General features: G+C 42.3%; 1 protein-coding gene across 1 annotated transcript in view; it reads right to left on the bottom strand.

Annotated features, from left to right (window-relative positions):
* Window positions 1–23,222, bottom strand: part of ERBB4 (erb-b2 receptor tyrosine kinase 4) — a 1,861,028-nt gene that overhangs the window by 1,663,167 nt on the left and 174,639 nt on the right. The window lies entirely within an intron of this gene.

Genomic DNA, 23,222 nt, shown 5'->3' with positions numbered 1-23,222 from the left:
AATGGCGGTGTACCACCCTGTCTGGTGCATCCTGGGATGTACTGGGCAGGGCGTAACCCATATATGGAAGTTAAGCTCCTCCCAGTGCATCCCATGATGCAAGAGGCAGGGAATGATGCAACCATTTTGGGAAGGCGCACAAAGAGGAGGGAGAGAGTGCTAGTCTCTCCCTCCTCCCACTACTGTGACTATGGAGAGGTAGGCTGCCGGTGGGAGGAGTGGATAGATAGCGGTCCCACTGGACCACCAGGGCATTTTTGTGCGATGTGGAGGGGAGGGAGGGGAAAGCTAGCTGCCCCACTGGATCACCAGGGTTTTTGTGCTTTGGGAGTGGGTGGCCTGGAGGTTCATCTGATTGTGTCGGGGGGGGGGGGGAGGGGTGGGCTTAGGTTTGACAGGTCTGGGAGAAAATCCCGGACCTGTCAAACTTCTTCTGCTGACAGATCTGGGCTTTTGACAGCCCGGACCTGTCAAACTTCTGCAGGAGGATTGTGCCTTGCACAATCCTCCTGCAGAAGTACCCCTATGATTAGAGCTAATAGTGCACATAAATTTGCATGCTATTAGCTTTGATCATAGAGGCATTATAGCCCCATGCTGCTCCAGTGCTATTATTTAGAGCGCTGTTTGGAACAACGCGAGGCTTCTGATCATCAGCCCATTGTGACGTACTACTATTTTGGCTTCTACTACTTCTACTGGAAATCTGTTTTAGGTCATTGCCATCCTTTTAGTAAAAAGAAGAATTTCCTCGCATTACCAAACATACCTTCCTGCATACCTGATCTCTTAAGATGACATCACCCCTGAGCTTTTTCTTTTGACCAACCATTGTGATTATGATTATTACTAGTATTATTATTAAGTGGAAAATGCTACTTGCTGATATCAAATTGAAGCCTACTAGATATGTGCTTGAATTACGTTTACATATTATTCTATTAGGGGTCCTTTTACTAAGGTGCGCTGAAAAATGGGCTGCGCCAGCGTAGGCGCATGTTTTGGGCGTGCGCAGATCCATTTGTCAGTGTGCCTGTAAAAAAAAGGCCTTTTTAAAATTTTTGTTGAAAATGGACTTGCGGCAAAATCAAAATTGGCACGCGTCCATTTGGGTCTGATACCTTACCGCCACCCATGAACTTGGCGATAAGGTATCACATGTTAAACAGGCAATAATGGTCTATGTGTGATTACCGCCCAGTTTCTGCCAAGTGCCGGAAAATAATTATTTTCTGGTGCGCGTAGTGGACGTGTGTAAAAAAACAAAATCACCGCCTGGGCCATACGGTAACTCTAAATTGATGTGCACTCAGCGCACATAGGCGCCTACATGGCTTAGTAAAAGGGATCCTTAGAGAATACAACTTTAGTACTCTTCAGTTTGTCTATGTCTGGATTATTCCATCTTTTTGGTGGCCCTCCTTGCAAACTGCCGTCAAACAGTATAATCACTGTACTACAACTTCCTAATTATTTATTTTTAATTATTTGTGTTTTCCTCACACCTTTTTCAGTAGTAGCTCAAGGTGAGTTACATCCAAGTACACTGGATATTTTCCTGTCCTTGTAGGGCTCGCAAACTAAGTTAGTACCTGAGGCAATGTAGGGTTAAGTGACTTGCCCAAAATCACAAAAAGCAACAGTGGGATTTCAACCAGGCACCTCTGGATGTGAAGATCAGTACTCTAACCCAGGGCCGCCGAGAGACTAAGCTGGGCTTGGGGCAAGGCCATCCCTCCCTGCCGACGCCCTTGCCACCCCCCCCCCCCCCCCGACACTGCTGCAGTCCCCAGTCTTACCTGCCTGCCCTCGGCTCTGTCCGCCACCGGACCCCCTGCATTAAAATCAGCAGCGCCTCAGCTCCATTTGGAAAGGCAGATCGCCTCCCTTCGGGCCTTCCTTCACTGTGTCCTGCCCTCGTCTGATGTACATAATTATATATACAATTACCAAATTTAGCCCAAGTATTTCTGGAATAAATGTGTTTTTAATTGCTTACGATCCAGATAATAAGAGGATTGGTCTTTGATAGATACAGGTAAGTTTGAACTGCCTAAAAGGGGAAGGAATCTTCAAGCAGTTTCGTTCAGTGGGTGTCCTTAGATAAAAGGAAAAGTAATAAATGATTCTCTCTAGAACTAAAAGTTTGTTTTCCAGAAGGAATAGAGATCATATGAGTTAAGTTCCCAGACACCAGTCTATAAAGAATCTTAAAACCAAAACCAGCTGGTCGATATTCAAAATGATTTAACCAGCCAGAAATGGCAACTGACCGGTTAAACCATTTGTAGGGACTATCCGCCAATTTTCCGCAGCACTTAGGGGCTTTTTTACTAAGCTGCAGTAGTGTTTTTAGCTCGCGGTAGAAATCAGCTGGTGGTAGATGCTGAGATGCCCATTATATTCCTATATTACCACCAGCTGATTTCTACCGCGAGCTAAAAACACTACCGCAACTTAGTAAAAGACCCCCTTAACCAGTTATCGCCTAAATGAAAACAGCTATCTTGGGAGGGTTCGGGGGCGGGGGAGGCAGAATCAGAATTTGGCTGGTTAGGTGATGATATTCAGCACTTAATCAGACATAACTGCATAAATGGGACCACATAAAACACAGTCCTGTCTTTATGTGACAACCCATGGCCAGTTGAATACTGTCTTAACCAGCTGTGGGGCCTTTTTATTAAGGCACATCGAAAAGTGGCCTGCGTTGGTGTAGGAGCGTGTTTTGGACACACGCAGGTCATTTTCTCAGTGCACCTGGAAAACAGCATTTTTTGTGGCTGAAAATGGACGTGATGCAAAATTAAAACCAGCATGGATCCATTTTCAGCCTGAGACCTTACCGCCACTCATTGACTTATCAGTAAGGTCTCACACGCTAACCAGGTAATAAGCATTCTACGTGCATACACTGCCGATTACTGCCGGGTAAATACCACGCGGTAAAAAATAGAAAATATTTTCTATTGTGTGTTTCGGACATACATCAAAAATGGAATTACCGCCCGGGGCATGCAGTAGCCGAGTGGCAGTTCCAATTAGGCACACATTGGACACATGTAGGCAACTATGTGCCTTAGTAAAAGGGCCTCATGTGTGTTAGCCAGCACCACATAAACGGAATATTAAATGGAGTGGAGGAGTGGCCTAGTGGTTAGAGCAACGGTCTTGCATTCCAGAGGTGGCTGGTTCAAATCCCACTGCTGCTCCTTGTGATCTTTGGCAAGTCACTTAACCCTCCATTGCCTCAGGTACAAACTTAGATTGTGAGCCCTCCTGGGACAGAGAAATATGCAGAGTACCTGAATGTAACTCACCTACTATGTTACTATGTATGTATGTTACCTTGAGCTACTACTGAAAAAGGTGTGAGCAAAATCTAAATAAATAAATAAATGCTGGTGTCCAGACATGGCCCAACATTGAATATCTGGGAATAACACTGGTGGTGGTGGTCAAAAAATGCTCACCCCCGAAAGGCTGAATATTTACTCTGATAATTTTAAAAGTAGCACATGCTTAGACTGGAAGTCAATGGTTTTATAAGCAAAAGTCTTATGATGGGAGCAGTAATTCAGGTAGCTGTCATAATTAAGCACTGTCCTAGGTTTCTTGTGGAACTTGCCAAACAGAGTTCAAAGCCCTTCTGCAAAATGATGATCACAGGAGCTGTAAACGCTTTAAATCATCTACAAATTGTAGGTACAATGTTATCTGTGGATAGTCTTTGGGATAAAGGTAAATCCACAGCCCAAGGAGATAATTTGAATACTCCAGTTTGTGAAGGTCATAAATGAACAAAAAATTCTGCAGTGTTGTAAATCTCCATGAGACACAGCTGAACACCCCTATCACCCAACTGCTGCAGGCAAAATATTTCATTTACACAGTTCAGGATTCTTGTATAATTGAGGTGCATATGCTTGCAGAAATGACTTAATTGGGGCTCCAACATGCTTTTGTAAATAGAGTTATCTATGCTGGTTTTTGAATGGAGCACAATTTGGATTTCCATTTTTATTTCACCTATTGTAATTCAGTTTATTTTTTCTTTTCCAGCTGGCCACACTGACTCACAGTAAAGGAGCAAAAGTATATCAAAATATATCAAAAAGTCATATATTATATTGATGTACATATTAAACATTTTGAGAATGTGTACGATGACTGGATACCTTCCATTTCACCTGTTGTAATTCTATGTTTTTCTCTTCCAATTGGCCACACTGACTCACAGAAAAAGAACAAAAATATATCAAATTAAATCAAAATAAGGTATATACTATGTCCATGTATATATTGAGGGGTCCTTTTACCAAGCTGTGGAATAAAATGGCCTTAGCGCGCCCATATGCAGGTCTTTCCCACACCAGCTGATTGTCACTACTGGAAAATGGCCTCCTTTTCACTTTCCAAATGAATGGCCATGTGCTTATGTTGCTATCCGTGTGACCATTATTAAAAATTAGTGTGTGAGCTCTTTCCACCACCCATTTTGTAGACAGTAAGGGGCTCATATGCGAATCTCGTGCTAACCAGTTAGCATGCAGTAATGTAGCTACGCTGATTTATGCAGTCATCCCCACTATCTGCCTCCAGAAACGCCCCCTCTGAGAGAAATTCTGAAAAACTAGTGTGTGGTTTGCACACACACCTTCGGAGCTTACCATGGGATGCCTCAGTGCACCTGAGAGTGCATTAAGTGTTACGTGCAGAACTCCCTAAGCATATTCTATAATGTGGTGCACCTAAATTCTGAGTCGCATAATTGAAAAGGGGGCTTGGCCATGGGCAGGGCATGGGCGTTTCTAAAATCTGTGCATATTATTATAGAATACACTCGATCTGCACCTAATTTATGCATTAGGATTACACCAAGTAAAATGTGGCCTAAATGGATGCGACCAAATTTGGTCATGTGGCGAGCCGCTCGGAACTTTAAGCCGGTTCTATAAAATGTAGGCATACTTTAGAGAATACACCTATGTGTAATTTTGTGCTGCACAGTTTTTTCAGGTGGCATATATAGAATCTATCCCTAAGTGCCTAAATGTATGACCATTTTGCATGGTACAATTATAGAATCCTTACACTTATGAGTGAGTGTACATTTGAATGCTTAGGTGTTAGCTGAGTGCTATTCTATAATTTAGGCACACAATTCACTTAGAGGACAATTCTATAAATGTCCTATAAATTACTACAAATTGGCAGTTACGTGCATAAATTTTAGGTGCTATTCTGTAATATACAAGCCAACATTGCTCAGCATGTAAGCATGAGGGGGAGATAAATGTGGGTAGAATATGGACGGATCATGTACATGTCTCTGGACTTACAGAATATTATAAGTTATGTGCCATTGACTTCGTGTAACTGTTGGCACCTACCTTTAGATGTGCCAATGCAAACTTACACTAGTGCTCTATAATGGCATTTTGGCACCAAGAAGAGAAATAGAGTAAATCAAAGCAAAGAGAAAATAATTTCACATGTTTTAAATCAATTAATGCGGTGATTCTCAAACCTGTCCTGGGGGACCAGCAGCCAATCGGGTTTTCAAGATATCCCTAATGAATATGCATAAGAGAGGTTTGCACATAATGCACATGGCATGCATGCATGCAAATCTGTATCATGCATATTTATTAGGAATATTCTGCAAATCCAAGTGGCTGGTGGACCTCCTGGACAGGTTTGCGAGTTACTGAATTAATGCACATTAAAATGTTAAAATGTGCACATAACAATTTTTATTAAAATTAGAAATGAAGCACAAACATTTAAACATGGGAGAAACTCCAAATCTGAACCACAAATATTATCTGTGCAGATCTCCAGCACGTATACACCTGTGGACTTTTATAAGATCCATTTTCCATGTAAAACATGATTTACATATTACTCCCACTGAGAATTGCTACTGTGGAGGAGAAGAGTAAGGAATAGGTCAATGGAGGAGTTGTACCTATATAAAATGCATTTTCAAATCTGCCTGTATACTTTTCAAGAAAAATTTAGTTCACAGAAAAAAACGAGTTGCAAGTGAATGTGTGCACTTTGCCCCAACAGCAATTTTCAGATGGAAAGTGGTGGGGTTGCCTGTTAGTCCACTTTTAAAGGTAATATATAGAAATAAAACAAAACAACAAAAAGAACATAAGATGATACCTTTTTATTGGACTAACAATACATTTTTGTTCACTTTCGAAGGCAATACCTTTGGTATACATGAATCACTTGTTTACTCTTTCCAAAAATACTAGGATTAGGAGGCATACAAAGAAGCTACTAAGTAGTAAATTTAAAACAAACTGGAGAAAATTCACTCAATATGTAATTAAACTCTGGAATTCATTGCCAGAGAATGTGGTAAATGCAGATAGCTTAGCAGGGTTTAAAAAAGGTTTGGATACTTTGCTAAAAGAAAAGCCCATAAAGCATTATTAAATGGACTTAAGAAAATCAAGTTTCAAGTTTATTTTGCACTTAATATACCACTCAGTATAAGCAGCATAAAGTCTGTTTCACTGTTCTAGGATCTTGCCAGGTACTTGTGACCTAGACTGGCCACTGTTGGGAACAGGATACTGGGCTTAAAGGACTTTCAATATGTCCCAGTATGGCAACACTTATGTACCTTCTTCTTCAGTTTAGAAATGAACAAATGTTGGCAAATATCAGACTATATAAATGAAATATAAAAGCATTTCAATGAGTGTCTCAAGGGGAAAGGTAGAGGGTGAGAAACTGGGAGAAATGGATGGGTGATCAGAAGGTGACATGGAGGGGCATAATCGAATGGGGACGACCATCTCTAAGGGCACCCATCTCTAAGGATGTCCGGTGAAGAGGCGAGGAAACCCGTATTATTGAAACAAGATGGGCATCCATCTTTCGTTTCGATAATACAGTCGGGGACGCCCAAATCCCAACATTTAGGTCGTCCTTAGAAATGGTTGTCCCCCATTTTCGGCGATAATGGAAACCGAGGATGCCCATCTCAGAAATGACCAAATCCAAGGCATTTGGTCATGGGAGGAGCCAGCATTCGTAGTGCACTGGTCCCCCTCACATGCCAGGAAACCAACCGGGCCCCCTAGGAGGCACTGCAGTGGACTTCACAAATTACTCCCAGGTGCATTGCTCCCTTATCTTGGGTGCTGAGCCCCCCAACCCCTCCAAAAACTCACTTCCCACAACTGTACAACACTACCATAGCCCTAAGGGCTGAAGGGGCGCACCTACATGTGGGTACAGTGGGTTTCCTGTGGGTTTTGAAGGGCTCACATTTACCACCACAAGTGTAACAGGTGGGGGGGGATAAATGGGCCTGGGTCCGCCTGGCTGAAATGCACTGCACGCACTAAAATTGCTCCAGGGACCTGCATTCAGGGAGCTGGGTATGACGAGGTTGACATAGAGGCTGGCAAAAAAAACATTTTTTTAAGTTTTTTTAGGGTGGGAGGGGGTTGGTGACCACTGGGGGAGTAAGGGGAGGTCATCCACGATTCCCTCTGGTGGTCATCTGGTCAGTTCAGGCACCTTTTTTGAGGCTTGGCCATGAAAAAAAAAATGGACCAAGTCGGCCAAGTGTTCGTCAGGGACGCCCTTCTTTTTTCCATTATCGGCCGAGGACGCCCATCTGTTAAGCACGCCCTAGTCCTGCCTTCGCTACGCCTCTGACATGCTCCCAGGAACTTTGCTCGTCCCTGCGACGGAAAGCATTTGAAGGTGCCCAAAATCAGCTTTCGATTATGCCGATTTGGGCAACCCTGAAGAAGGACGCCCATCTCCCGATTTGTGTCGGAAGATGGACGCCCTTCTCTTTCAAAAATAAGCCTGAAAGTAACATTTGTTTATTTTTGATCTGAACAAGAAGGTATTACCTTCAAAAGCTAATAAAAAATGTATTGTTAGTCCTTGAAAAAGGTATTTTCTTTTCTTTTGTTTTATTTCAGTTTTATTTCTATTTATTACCAGACAGAAAGTGCATGCAGTATACTCTGAGATATGGTATACAAGTCAGAAGTAAAAAAGTACAAACAATCTTTATTCCAGTGTAGAGTGTTTGAAAATTACCCCCCATTATGTCTGCAGGTAGAAATGTTCTAGATCTTTACAAAAACTTTATTGTATGCATTAAATCCCTTGAAAAGCATTATTGACTTCACCATCTCTTACATTGTGTAGCTCTGCATGCATTATTGATATGGAAATGAGTATAATTAGCAGCACAAATGATCTGCTATTTATGACAGGAGTCAGAGTAGTAAATCACTACCAGGTCACTATCATTACAGTGCAAACAGGAGGAGGTGGTTAATAGGGCTTCTGTTAAAAACAAACCACTTGTTTCATCATTTGCAAATGAAAGGCGAGGGTAAGGATTTCAAGGTAGTGAGGTAGTTTGTCACAGGGTAGGACAGTGCCAAGAACTGTCCAATATGCAGTGCTATCTCATGTACCTGCTCAATTCAACCATATCAGCTTCACACATTTATACAGCTACAGCAAAAGCCAGCAAGAAGGTTAATGTATTGATACAGAGCCATACATCACATTATACTGTATTGTACAATAATATTGTACCCAGCGGAATTAAGCTCTTGGTTTATTAAGAGCTATTATGAGATTTTGCTTACAATTTCCTGCAGCAGCCTTAGAACCTAGTTTGTATTTCCTCTGTATACAATCTGTGAAACTTCTAAATCAGAATGCACAACTGTAATTATATCTACATTCACAAGGCAAAATTTGGCACATCATAGATTATGGCTAAGCATTAACTATAAAACATAAATTGCATTAGAATACAACGGTTCTGCTACAGGGTACTTTGTTATGTTTTTAACTGGTCTTTTGATATTATTATTTTTAATCTTATTGTAGGATCCACTTAAGTGGTAGCACCTCAGCTTAATGATCACAACATATATGTTGACAAAACTCTGCAATTTGTAAAATCTTACATCTAATATAAGTTGGTAGATCTTACAGCTGTTCAAACTGAGAGGTGGTGGAGTGCATACCAGAGTATAAATGGTGAGGGGAGTTAAGAAAAAAACAGAACTATTAACCAAGCCCCACAGAACTGGGGCCACATGACGACCCTGTTCTCAAATTGTTCTGCTCACAAGGACATCACGTTTCTTGGCAGCACTTAAGGAATGTGGTAAGAATGAATGCAAGTCGGTCAGCTGCAGAATCAGGTGTTACATGAGCTGTGAGCTGATTAGGTTTTAACTGTTTGAACATGACCAAACTGGTAAATACTTGATAACCTTGTGGTCCCTGTGGTCCTCTGACAGAATACAGAGCTGCATAATATTTTACTAGATGATATAACTCTACCACTGCCATTTCTGTCATTGTCTAACCTTGAGAAGATGCTCCTGTTCTCAGTTTCCTATCTATCCCCTCCCCCCTCCCCATTTCTTGTCTCATACAGAACAATAGATGAAATGTTGAAGCCTTTCCCTCACTATAGGCTGTGGAATTATGATGGACCACTAGGACGATAGGCAGATTGATATTTGACCAACAGAAAAAAAGTAAATAGAATGTTTTGGGTAGGGTCAGAGAGTGGTTGGTTTGTTTGGACCATCCAAAAAAGTATTCTCCTGAATTAACTCTGAATTATTATAAACTAATTTGATTTACAGGGTTGAATCAATGACTGGCGGTGACCTACAAATATAGCCAAGTAACATGCCCATCAATAGTCCAATGTAATCAATGAGCCTTATCAAAAGGCCAACATGTTCAGCAAGATGCCTGCATCTCACATCTAAATATAAACTAATGAGAAGTCAGTATATTGAACAGCTTTGTTCCTGACAAATGGAAATACTGTCACTGTCATCTCTGGAGCTTTAAGTCATAACAACCTTTAGTAGGCATACCCCTATGTCCAGTTGGCTGACCACCAGGCTACTCCAGGATCCTGCATGCTGCTCTAATAAGACTGGCCATAACATCTGAAGCTCACTGTGAGGAAGAAACGTGTGCATTACTTGTTGCTTCAAGGTCTGATGGGAAGCTTAGGGTCAATATTGCAAAACTGAATCTCAGAGGACCTCAGTTCAATACCCTTTCTGCTCCCTGGGTCAGCTAAGGCTGGAATACTGTGGAGGCAGCCTTCAAAGCACCTGCTCCAATTCAAGATCAGTACAAGCTCATTGAGCCCCTTATTCATAGACTAGCAAACTTCCATCAAAGGCAAATACTTGGAGATCAGCTGCTGAATCCGCAGGTATAAGTATCACCCCCCGAAGCAGCCCTGTCGGGCGCCTTTTTATCCGGCTTTCTATAAAAAATATTTTATCTATCTTCGCAGAATGTGTATATGGAAGTGGTGTCACTTATATATACATATTGTGAAATTGCCACTTCCATGTGTAAGAGCTGATAACTCCATAGAAATGCAGCCATATTTGTGCTGTTCTTTTTTTTAACACATATATTTGTAAAATGGCTGCTTCTGTTGCTTATGCATATACTCTGCAGGTATTTTGGAAAAGGTTCTGTGTTGGTAGATTCTTTTCTAAATTATTACTAGAGCTGAGCACATCCCAACTTGGACATCTCAATTCCAATCGCTACATTCTCTGTAAATTGAGGCTCCATGTATCTATGAAATAGTCTTCAAAAAGCAGACAAAATTGTGGCACTGATGAAGCCACATACATTTAGAGCATTTATAACCTGCTCTATCTAAGCAATTCTAGGTGGCTTACAAAATAACATACACAATCAGAGGACAACAGATAATAAAATGAAATTAATACGGGCATGTTTGTCCTGTTTGTCTGTCCTAATTAGATTGTAAGCTCTGTCAAGTAGGGACTGTCTCTTCATGTTCAAGTGTACAGCGCTGCATATGTCTAGTAGCGCTATAGAAATGATAAGTAGTAGTACTAGAAGTATAAGAAATAAGCCAAAATTATCTTCAAAACACTTAAAAGAATAACTAAAACACTTGATTAAATAGATATGCTTTCTGAAAATGCAAAAAAAAAAAAAAAAGAAGTCACACTACATAAGTCCTGAGGACTGGCAACAGAAAAGATCAAAAATCTACTGTATAATCATTCCGCCTGTCCTTGTGGAGTGACGGTACAGCTAACAATTTTTCTGTAGACCTCAAAACGCATGTGCGTTGCTAAGCAAGAGGTTGGGAGCTGATGTATATGTGTATTTTATAAAGAACATGCATAAAACATGACTCCACCCTAACAACCCCTGAACAAGCCTACTCCTGAGTCACATACCAGTGTGTGCATTTTTGTCAACTATGCACAGGGTAATTTTATGGCATATAGACATGAAAACACCTTTATAAAATTATGCTGAAATAGTTTTAGTGCACACCAAAATGAAGAGGGAAATGACTTGCAACTGAAATTAAACAAAGCAACATCTAAACAAACTTTTTTGCTTATACGACCCTACTGTGCAAAGATATGCTTTGAAGAGCAAAGCAAGATGTGCCTCTAAATGTAACATTTCCTTGCTGTGAAATCCACTAAAATTGGTTCTACAAGGGGAACATACAAGAAAGCACATTTAAAATGTATTAGCTACCAATAGGAAAACTGTCCCTGTTTCATCATTTTATGAGATAATTAGAATGAGCTGTTCAGAATGCAACACATTCAGTTCTAATTCTTTAATGTTTATGAGGAACTATCACATTTTGCCTGATGCATTGTTTCAAGCATGTTTTATGTAACTTATTTATTTATTACATTTGTACCCCACCCTTTCCCACATACAGCAGGTCCAGTGCGGCTTTCATAGTAAAAGAAAGCATCTTAAATGGTAAAGAATACAGTAAAAACAAGGAAATGTAGAAACAGTATTATAAATTGTAATGATCATAACTACTTACATTGAAACAAAGTAAACACTGGATGTAGCAGGTATACAAACTGATAAATAGAAATATACAAGAAAAATCAGCTGTTGTAACTTACATGATTTACCAGTCTTGAGCAACTAGAGCTGAGCAAGAAAAAATGTTGAGTGCTCTAGTTTCCTTTATGCTTTGCCTCTCAAGATGGAATAACTTCAAAGACTGTATAACAATGGTTTATTAGTGATTTGCATGTAATCTGCTCTTGAGAATAATCCTGTCATATGTACAAGCAAATGAACCCAATTTATCCCATAACCTTGCCACTGAATGACAGTATTCACAGCAGAACTGCCTCTAGTTTGATGCCCGCAAACCAGTAGAAAGGTGAACCTGGAGTCTGGACCAGTGTTTCAGTAGTAGTTCTGTGAACTGGAAGGCTGAGGGATCCGAGCATAACAGAATGATAGAAACAGGGAAAATTATGATAAACTCCACAATCATTTTTGGATTCAACCAATTATCTTTCTTTTTAATTTGTAGTTTTACAGTTTTGACAAATATAATATCAAGCAACATCCTCAGCCTGACAAAACAGAGTATAAACCAGTTCTAACCTTCTGTCCAATTATCTTTGCCTGGTAGCAAACAAATTTTGAAAAAACACTGATACAAGCTTCCAGTTATCAGCAATTGTTCTGGTCCTTAAAAAAAAAAAATGCAAACTGTCACATTTTTAAAGTGTGAAAGTTCATTAAGGGCCTATTTACCAGAGTGGCCTAGTGGTTAGGGTGGTGGACTTTGGTCCTAGGGAACTGAGGAACTGAGTTCGATTCCACTTCAGGCACAAGCAGCTCCTTTGTGACTCTGGACAAGTCACTTAACCCTCCATTGCCCCATGTAAGCCGCACTGAGCCTGCCATGAGTGGGAAAGCGCGGGGTACAAATGTAAAAAAAAAAGGGGTCATTTTACCAAACAGCGGTAAAAAGGGGCCTTAGCATACCCTTGCATAGATCATTCTGGCATGCTAAGGCCATGTTTACTGCTAAAGGCTGATTTTCTGACATTTTCAGTAATGGCTTATATTAATTTGTGAGCCCCTACTGCCATCTATTTTGCAGGCAATAGGGACTCACGTGCTTTGCCTGTGCTAATCAGCTAGAACATAAGAGTAGCCATACTGGGTCAGACCAATGGTCCATCTAGCCCAATGTGTGGGGAAATCTTGCCTGACCAATTTACTTCAATTCTTTGAAGGAGTAAACAAACATGTGGACAAAGGGGAGCCAGTTGATATCGTGTATCTGGATTTTCAAAAGGCGTTTGACAAGGTGCCTCATGAAAGACTACAGAAGAAATTGGAGGGTCATGGGATAGGAGGATATGTCCTATTGTGGATTAAAAACTGGTTGAAGGATAGGAAACGAGTGGGGTTAAATGGGCAGTATTCGTAATGGAGAAGGGTAGTTAGTGGGGTTCCTCAGAGGTCTGTGCTAGGACCGCTGCTTTTTAATATATTTATAAATGATTTAGAGATGGGAGTAACAAGCGAGGTAATTAAATTTGCTGATGACACAAAGTTATTCAAAGTCGTTTACTCGCGACAGGATTGTGAAAAATTACAGAAGGACCTTACAAGACTGGGAGACTAGGCAGCTAAATGGCACATGACGTTTAATGTGAGCAAGTGCAAGGTGATGCATGTGGGGAAAAAGAACCCGAATTATAGCTACGTCATGGAAGGTTCCACGTTAGGAGTTACGGACCAAGAAAGGGATCTGGGTGTCGTCGTCAATAATACGCTGAAACCTTCTGCTCAGTGTGCTGCTGCAGCTAGGAAAGCTAATAGAATGCTGGGTATTATTAGGAAAGGTATGGAAAACAGGTGTGAGGATGTTATAATGCTGTTGTATCGCTCCATGGTGTGACCGCACCTTGAGTATTGTGTTCAATTCTGGTCGCCGCATCTCAAGAAAGATATAGTAGAATTGGAAAAGGTGCAGCAAAGGGCGACTAAAATGATAGCGGGGATGGGACGACTTCCCTATGAAGAAAGACTAAGGAGGCTAGGGCTTTTCAGCTTGGAGAAGAGACAGCTGAGGGGAGACATGATAGAGGTATATAAAATATTGAGTGGAGTGGAACAGGTGGATGTGAAGTGTCTGTTCACGCTTTCCAAAAATACTAGGACTAGGGGGCATGCGATGAAACTACAGTGTAGTAAATTTAAAACAAATCGGAGAAAATCTTTCTTCACCCAACACATAATTAAACTCTGGAATTCGTTGCCGGAGAATGTGGTGAAGGCGGTTAGCTTAGCAGAGTTTAAAAAGGGGTTAGACGGTTTCCTAAAGAACAAGTCCATAAACCACTACTAAATGGGCTTGGGAAAAATCCACAAATCCAGGAATAACATGTATAGAATGTTTCTACGTTTGGGAAGCTTGCCAGGTGCCCTTGGCCTTGATTGGCCGCTGTCGTGGACAGGATGCTGGGCTTGATGGACTCTTGGTCTTTTCCCAGTGTGGCATTACTTATGTACTTATCCTTTTTTCCAAACAGTGGCTAAGCCAGTTCAAAAGTACCTGGCAGAAACCCAAATCATTGCAACACTCCATACTACATATCCCTATCTCAATAGCACACTATGGAAATTTCCTCCAGGAATTTGTCCAAACCTTTTTTAAAGCCAGATAAACTAACCGCTGTTACCACATCCTCCAGCAAAGAGTTCCAGAGCCTAACTATTCGTTGAGTGAAAAAATATTTCCTCCTGTTTGTTTTAAAAGTATTTCCATGTAACTTCCTTGAGTGTCCTAGTCTTTGTACTTTTGGAACAAGTAAAAAATCGATTTACTTCTACTCATTCTACACCACTCAGGATTTTGTAGACCTCAATCATATCTCCCCTCATCCGTCTCTTTTCCAAGCTGAAGAACTCCAACCTCTTTAGCCTTTCCTGATACGAGAGGAGTCCCATCCCCTTTATCAATTTAGTCGCTCTTCTTTGAACCTTTTCTAATTCCGCTATATCTTTTTTGAGATATGGTGACCAGAACTGAACGCAATACTCAAGGTGCAGACGCACCATGGAACAATACATAGGCATTATGTCTTATTCACCATCCCTTTCCTAATAATTCCTAGCATCCTGTTTGCTTTGTTGGCTGCTGCCTCATACTGAGCAGAAGATTTCAGCGTATTATCTACAATGACACCCAGTTAGCATGCGGCAATATAGCTGTGCTAACCGATTAGCACAGAACTTGCCTGCTCTCTGCCCCCAAGACATGCCCCTGCACCAAAAATTTTAAAAAAACATTTTTTTAAGGCATGGGTAGTATGTACACATCAAAATTACCAAAGGACATCTTGGTGTGCCCCGCGGTACACCGTTTATTGCTGTCGTATATGCACATTAGTGCTTGCCACAGCTTTGTAAAAGGTCTCCACAGTTTGCTATTTTAGCGGTTACCACATGTTAACAGTAAATGTTAACCTACAGAAACAGCAAAATCATTTTGGTGATGGCAACCATGCTAACATGGACCAAAGGTTGTTACCACACATTAATATGACATAGTTGCTGAGAATGTATGTACACTAACAACTAAGGGGCCCTTTTACTAAAGGGTTGGCGTACCTCAATGGGTGGTGCTAAGTGTCCCCGCCTCCCAAAATGTCCATGTAGTAAGTGTGAACTTACCACACAACCATTTCTTTTTATCAGCCTTTTGACCCTCTGTGGTAAAAGGGGCCTCGTCGAACAACAAAAACACATGCTGCCAATAGCATAGGGCCCATTTTACTGCAGCTTGATGAAAAGGCACAATAGAACATATTAGTAAATCTAGCCTTCAGTCTGACAGTGCATTTTATTCTTGTCAGATACGTATATTTCCTTTTCTTGTGGCTGATAAAAGTCCTAATGCAATGATTTAGAGCAGGTCCACTCAGGGCCCAAGCATGGCCCAACAATGGTGCCCCTCGGCCTTTCCACTGCTTAAATGACAAAACATAAGTCCATAGGAATCGAATGGGCTTCAGTGCATTTGCCGAGCTGGCTTAGTAAAAGAAGCTCTAAGACTCAATAAGTGCTGAGAAATATCAATATTGTACAAATCAAAACATCATATATGTTTATGATGATTAGGAAAACACCAAAATTCCTGTTGGATAATGGGTGTAGCAGAAGGCTAGGGGGGGGGGGGGGGGGACTCTATGGTGCCCCCTCTCTTGGGGTCCTAACCCTGTGCTTATATTGCTCAAAGGTTAATCCAGGACTGGGTCCACTGTGTTCATCAATTTGTTCTGCTTTAGTCTGTAGATACCTTCCCAAGAATGGAGAAGTAGCCTAACGGTTAGAGCACCAAGTTGTGAACTGGGGAAGCCTGGTTCAAATCCCACTGCTACTCCTTGTAATCTTGGGTAAGTCACTTAAGTCCAGTAGAAATCCACTGGAGAATTCTGAAATCCCACAGGATACAGCAACAGCAGAAAACAAGTGGAAAATCGACTGTGGACTCCAGAAATGAGAGGGACAACCTTACTATTTTAAAGAAGATTTATTGATAAAAAGACTGTGTTGGCGTGTGGTCTTCCTCAGGAGTCTATTGATGACAACTAGATGAAAAAATCTCCATAGTAGTATATTTTTAATGCAAAAAACATTAAAGAAGGCTCTACATAAATGTCCTCTTCTATCAGAGCTTCTGAAGACATTTCTGTGGATTCTTCTTTAATGTTTTTAAGTAATGCCACACTGGGAAAAGACCAAGGGTCCATCGAGCCCAGCATCCTGTCCACGACAGCGGCCAATCCAGGCCAAGGGCACCTGGCGAGCTTTCCAAACGTACAAACATTCTATACATGTTATTCCTGGAATTGTGGATTTTTCCCAAGTCCATTTAGTAGTGGTTTATGGACTTGTTTTTTAGGAAACCGTCTAACCCCTTTTTAAACGCCTCACCACATTCTCCGGCAATGAATTCCAGAGTTTAAGTATGCGTTGGGTAAAGAAACATTTTCTCCAGTTTGCTTTAAATTTACTACACTGTAGTTTCATCGCATGCCCCCTAGTCCTAGTATTTTTGGAAAGCATTGAAAAAGATACTGCATTCTAATTATTGCCAATTAGTGCTCATTATTGCTCACTAAGACCTGCTATCAACACTGATTAGCTTGTTAAGCCAATTATGTTACATGGATAGTTGTACAATATGCCTGGATTTCAGCGTGGAACACTAGGCACAAGATATAGAATCCGAGGGTTAGGGGATAAGTTATCAATGTGGGCTATCATTAAGTTGGGTTATTTTAGCACAAGCTCTCATCGCATAAAAATGGGACCTTGTGCTAAAATAACCCACCTTAACAGTAGCCCATGTTATTAACTTCCCCTCTTAAATCCCTCATTACCTCAGGGACAAATTTAGCAGGTAACAGTGTGCCTATTTTTAGACACCACGAACATGTGTGAATGACCAGAATACTGACATGTATACATAAAGTCTTGCAGCAGCAAGATTCATAGAAGGTTGCACGTGACGTGACCACATCACACCATTTTTGCAAAACTTTCATTGGCTACCAGTACCATACAGGGCCAAATTTAAAACTCTATGTCTGATCTTCAAGGCCCTGAAAGGAAATGTCCCGAGTACCTGAAGAATAGGATGATCCTCCACACACCGCCAAGGATACTAAGATCCTCCCAAGGACTTTCACTAACCACACCCTCTCCAAAAGACATTACACGATGTGATACCCACAAGCGACCCTTCTCCAGAGTAGCCCCCACACTCTGGAATGCACTGCCTGAAAGGCGCCGCTTAACACAAGACTATCTCTACTTCAGAAAGCAGGTGCAAGCTTAGTCTTCAACCAGGCTTTTAATGGAAGAAGTAACTAACTTGTTAGTCTCACTCACACACACAAGGAGTGACTTGGGCTGCTCATACTGCAGCAGGACATGTTTATCCACTCCTATCCTACCTGAGATAATATTTAACCATCTCTCTGACCTCATGTGCAACTTTCTTTAAATCTGTCACCTTACTTTCTAACTCTTCCTACTTTGTTACCTATCTATATGTTACAACTTTGCCTTACCCTTCACTATCAATTATAATCATAGGCGGTCGGTGGCCCAACTGTTTGGGGAGGCTAAAGGGGGCGGGGTTGGGGGCAGAGCTTAAACCCATAATTGTCACCCAGCATCAAGCACCCCTTCCTCCCACCCACCTAGCACCAGGCACCCCTCCCACCTAGCATCAGGCAGGCAGGCAGGCACCCTCCCTCCCTCCCACCCACCCAACATCAAGCGCCAGGCACCCCACCCAGCATCAGGCCTGCCTGCCTTCCTTCCTTCCTCCCTCCCACCCAGCATCAGGCCTTCCTCCTTCCCACCCACCCAGCATCAGGCCTGCCTCCTTCCCTCCCTCCCACCGAGCACCAGGTCCAGTTCCCGCCCCCCCCCCTCCGAAATTTAAAACTTGATACCTGCTCGAGGTTAAGGGAAGGCGGCGTCGGCAGCAACACAGCACGTCAGCACCAGTGAAACGCGTGCTGGCTCAGCGCGCCTTCAGCTTCCCTTCGTTCTGTCTCTCAAGGGCGGGACCAGCGCTTGAGAGACAGAACAAAGGGAAGATGATGGCGCGCCGAGCCAGCACGCGTTTCACTGGTGCTGACGTGCTGTCGCTGCCGACGCCACCTTCCCTTAACCCCGAGCAGGCATCAAGTTTTAAATTTCGGAGGGGGGGGGGGCGGGAGGCAGGTGGCGAAGGTCACAACTGGGCTGGGGAGGCTTAGCCTCCCCCCAAGCCTCTTATACGGGGTGCCAATGATTATAATGTTCTATTGCGTATTGTGTTGACATTGTAAGTAGTACACCATCTATGATGAGTTTTTACGGTGGATGTTTTTTTTCCCTTTTCCTCCTGATTGGAACCTATGATAATAATGCACTCCATAGAGCATAGAGATTGATCTTGATATATAATTATTTTCCTATTTGGAGACTTGAGGTTCCAACTTGAGCAATTTAGATATACTGATTCCCGTGTTGGAATCTTTAAATATTCTCCCAAAAAACACCCGCAAACTGATGTTAGATATTTTCAAACTTCTTAGAGGAGTCTTACAAGTAGTATACCATGCCATACTTTGTAGTGTTATTTGAATATTTTACAGCTGTAATTGCCAGTTGCTCATATTTTATCTATTCTTACTGTACCGCCTTGAGTGAATTCCTTCAAAAAGGCGGTAAATAAATGATCAAACATATAAACGGCAAGTGACCGACTCACCTGCAAATGTGCAGTACAGACTTCCCTCTCTGTCCCGTCCTCGCGTCAAGACGTCATAACGTCAGAGGGCGGAACAGAGAGGGAAACGGAGTCGAACTGTCGGTCGCCACCGCTGCTGCCTGGAAACCAACATCGTGCAAACCAACCTCCACCCTCCACCCCATCCACGCCGCCGCTCCCGCCCCCCTCCGTTATCGGGCCCCCTGCACTGACCTGACAGCGCCTCTCACCTCCGTGTGAGAGGCGCTGTCAGGTCAGTGCAGGGGGCCCGGTACGGAGGGGGGAGAGGGCATGGTTTCTGGACATGGGGTGAGAGCAGGGTAGAGAGGATGGTTGCTGGAAATAGGGGGAGGGGGGAGGCCAAGGGAACGAGGAGGGTTGCTGGATATGGGGGGGTGGGGGGGAAATCGGTGGACGGGGTGAGGCCAGGGGAGAGAGCAGGGCTTAACGGCTAGTAATAAATAAAGGAGATACATATACATACATACATGCCAGTATTCTGGCAATGTATACTATAACCTGGTGCCTAAAAGAAGAGGCTTGTAGTTTGAAGGTGGGCATAAACACAAGCAGAGTCTTAGCGGAGGCAGAAAGTTATGCAAATAATACCCACATTTCTTGGCAATCTAGGTGCGAGCATTTGCATCAGCTCTATGGCGAGTTAAGTGGTCACATCTAAAATATAACCATATATTTACCCTGCTACACTAGCAGTCTTTAAAGACAATAGGGGCATACTTTCCTTTCTCTAACAAGCTCCAAACAGGCACCATCTTGATGCCTAAAATAGTTGCACTGTTACGGATTTTAAGCTTCTAGGAACAGGAAAATACCTCCTGTACCTGAATGCAACTTGCCTTGAATTACTGAAAAATTGTGTGAGCTAAATCCAAATTCCTTTTCCCTTTATCCCTAAACAGAAAATATATGGTTTGCCTGGGCAACACTGCAGACATGGTTTACTCATAAATTTCTTTCTAAATCTCCATGATAAAATTTGTATCTCTGTTCATAAAATGTTCACAAACTGCCTTGCCGTATTCTCATTTCATTTCATTTAGTAGACACTACTACAAAAAAGCCCATGGCAAGGAACAATTCATCATTAAAATGCCATTACACTGAAATCAAATTTTCCTTAAAACCCCCCATCCACTGTAATGCTCTCCTCAGTCATTTTACAAAACATTGGAAAATGGTCCTCATAGCAGCAAGGTCCTTTGCCAAGGGTTCACTGGTTGTTCCTAACTGTGGGGGCCCTTTTTACAAAGGCACGTTGAAAAATGGCCTGCGGTAGTGTGGACGCGTGTTTTGGGCGCGTGCCGAATCATTTTTCAGTGCACCTGTAAAAAATGCCTTTTTTAAAGTTTTGCCGAAAATGGGCATGCGGCAAAATGAAAATTGCCACGTGTCCATTTTGGGTACGAGTTCTTACTGCAAGCCACTGAACTAACAGTAAAGACTCACATGGTAACCGGGCGGTAATGACCTACATGTATCAAATGGCACTTGGTGCATGTCCAATATGCGCATCTCAAAAAATTATTATTTTTCAGCCGCGCGTATCGGACATGCACCAAAAATGAAATTACCGCAAGAGCCACGGGGTAGCCAGGCTAGAACTCCATTTTGGCACACGTTGGGCATGTGTAGACGCGTATGCGGCTTAGTAAAAGGGCCCCTGTGAGAATTAGGGGTGGGAGTTATCAATGTGGGTTACTGTTAAGTCAGGTTATTTTGCCACAAGTCAGGTTCAGAGGCAAAGCAAGAAGTCCATGTTTGTGGGTTCCTGATATTCTCTCCCCCTCCCCTTCCCCCCCCCCCCCCCCCCCCCCACAGCCATGGCCATGGTGACCCACCACCCATTGCAATAAAATATTACCTTTTCTGGCGGGGATGTCAAGCCCTGTTAATGTCAACTTTCCCGCACATTCTCAGTTAGACCTAAATTGAGCATGCGCAAGAGAGCCGGCATTAGTGGCCGAAAAGCGCACCGGCTGAATTAACTGCTGCTGCAGGAAGGACTCAGGCAGAAGACATCTTCTGCTAGCGAGGTTTGACATCTCCACCTGCCATGAAAACAGAGAGGTCCCAAGCTGAAGGTGAAGGGGCCCAGGCCACCAAGCCCCCCCCCCCCCCCACCCCCGTGACTATGCTGCTGGTCGGGTTATTTTAGCACAGTGTCTCATTGCATAAAATGACCCTACGCTAAAGTAACACAACTAGTGGTTAAATTACCCATCTTAATGGGAGCCCATATTGATAACTTCCCCTCTTAGGCTCCTAAATTGGCCTCTCTGGAAATTTACTAGGGCTGAGTACCTAAATTTATGCTCCTGGTTTCACTAAATGAAACTAAGCATCCTAAAAACTGGGTAGGGCAAGGGGCAGATTTAGAGTGAGAGAAAAAAAAAGGAGTTAGGAGCTGTTTCTTAGCACTAGGTACCTAAATTAGGCTGCTAAATCTTGGGAAATGAGAAGCAGGCCTCAATTTAAGAGCAGAACATTCAGGCTTATAAATTTAGATGAATGTTTCAGCTGAAAACTTATATTCCTGAGGGGCCTTTTTACTAAAGAGTATTAAGCCCTTAACAAATGGTTATACATACTGATAGGAATGGGACTTGATATACTGCCTTTCTATGGTTTTTGCATTCAAAGCGGTTTACATAGTATATACAGTTACTTTTTTGTACCGCTGGAGCGATGGAGGGTTAAGTGACTTGCCCTGAGTCACAAGGAGCTGCAGTGGGAATTAAACCCTGTTTCCCAGGATCAAAGTCTGCTGCACTAACCACTAGGCTACTCCTCCACTCCAGGCTGCTGCAGAATGGTTTAAAGTGTTTGTGTGCACTAACCCGTGTCCAAATATTTTTAGGAGGGACGTTTTCCCAAGATATTCAACTAGTGTTTTAGGATGGGGAGGAGTAGTTTTCCCAAGTTATCCAGCTAGCGTTTTATGATTAGCATGTGCTAACTGGATAGCACAGAGTTAATGTGGGAGCACCTAGTACAGAGCTTCCAAAACTGTGGGTTGAGACCCCAAATGAGGTCAGAAAACCTGCCTTTGGGTGTCACAGCCTAGGTATGTTCTCCATAGGTGCATCATTCTGCTCCTCCAGGGGGGTCACACAATTTTATTTATTCTTTATTTATTGGGATTTATTAACTGCTTTTATGAAGAGATTCACCCAAGGTGGTGATTTGTCTGCAATCGTGGGGTCACAGCCACAAAAAGATTGGGAAGCACTGACCTGGCACCTCCTAATTTAATAAATGGTGGCAAAACTCTGGCAATACCTCTTCAGGGACTGCGCATTCATAAAAAAAAAAAATCGGGGTTGTTTTTGGACTTTTCTCCCTATTAGATTTTTTTTAATTTGCTTCACACATTTGCTTTAAGAAAAAATATGTTAACATATGGTATAACTTTTCAAGATACGTTAATCAACTTAACATATGTTAATTCATGATTAACATTCATTAAATTTAAGGCATGCTAATGAGCCAAAAACCTACTAATACTCATCCCTTTTCTTTTTAATGAAGATAAAATTGTGCATATTCCCCCAGACTCTATAAAAGCACCCAAATATCTATGTCAAAATTTGGACACGATCCAGAGAAATGCATGTAGCCTAATTGATTATTGAGCCAATTAACAATAATTAGATAATTTATTGATGTTAATTGGTACCAATTAGGGGTTGCATGCAAATTTAGATGTGCACTATTTTATAAGCCAGGGTGTCCAAATCCCATAGTGTGGGGCATCACCATGGGAGGAGCACTGGAGGGTCAGCAGCATTCTCAAAAGATGTGTACAGTGTTATAAAATTCTGGAGACCGATGCCAGGATTTATACCAGGTTTCAGCTGGCGTAAGTTCTCATGCGCAGTTAGGTGCAGGAATTCCCATTAGGCGCTATGCTAGAAAGGGTGCTCATCCTGGAGCGCCCCTTACAGAATAATGCTGAGCACTGATTTTTCCCTTCAGGAAGTATTTTTTCCACTGACAGGGTAATAGGTGCCTGGAATTTCCTTCTGTGGGGGGG

The sequence above is a fragment of the Microcaecilia unicolor genome, chromosome 7 (assembly GCF_901765095.1).
Source record: "Microcaecilia unicolor chromosome 7, aMicUni1.1, whole genome shotgun sequence".
Taxonomy (NCBI): Eukaryota; Metazoa; Chordata; class Amphibia; order Gymnophiona; family Siphonopidae; genus Microcaecilia; species Microcaecilia unicolor.
This window is presented reverse-complemented; position numbering and strand designations above follow the sequence as displayed.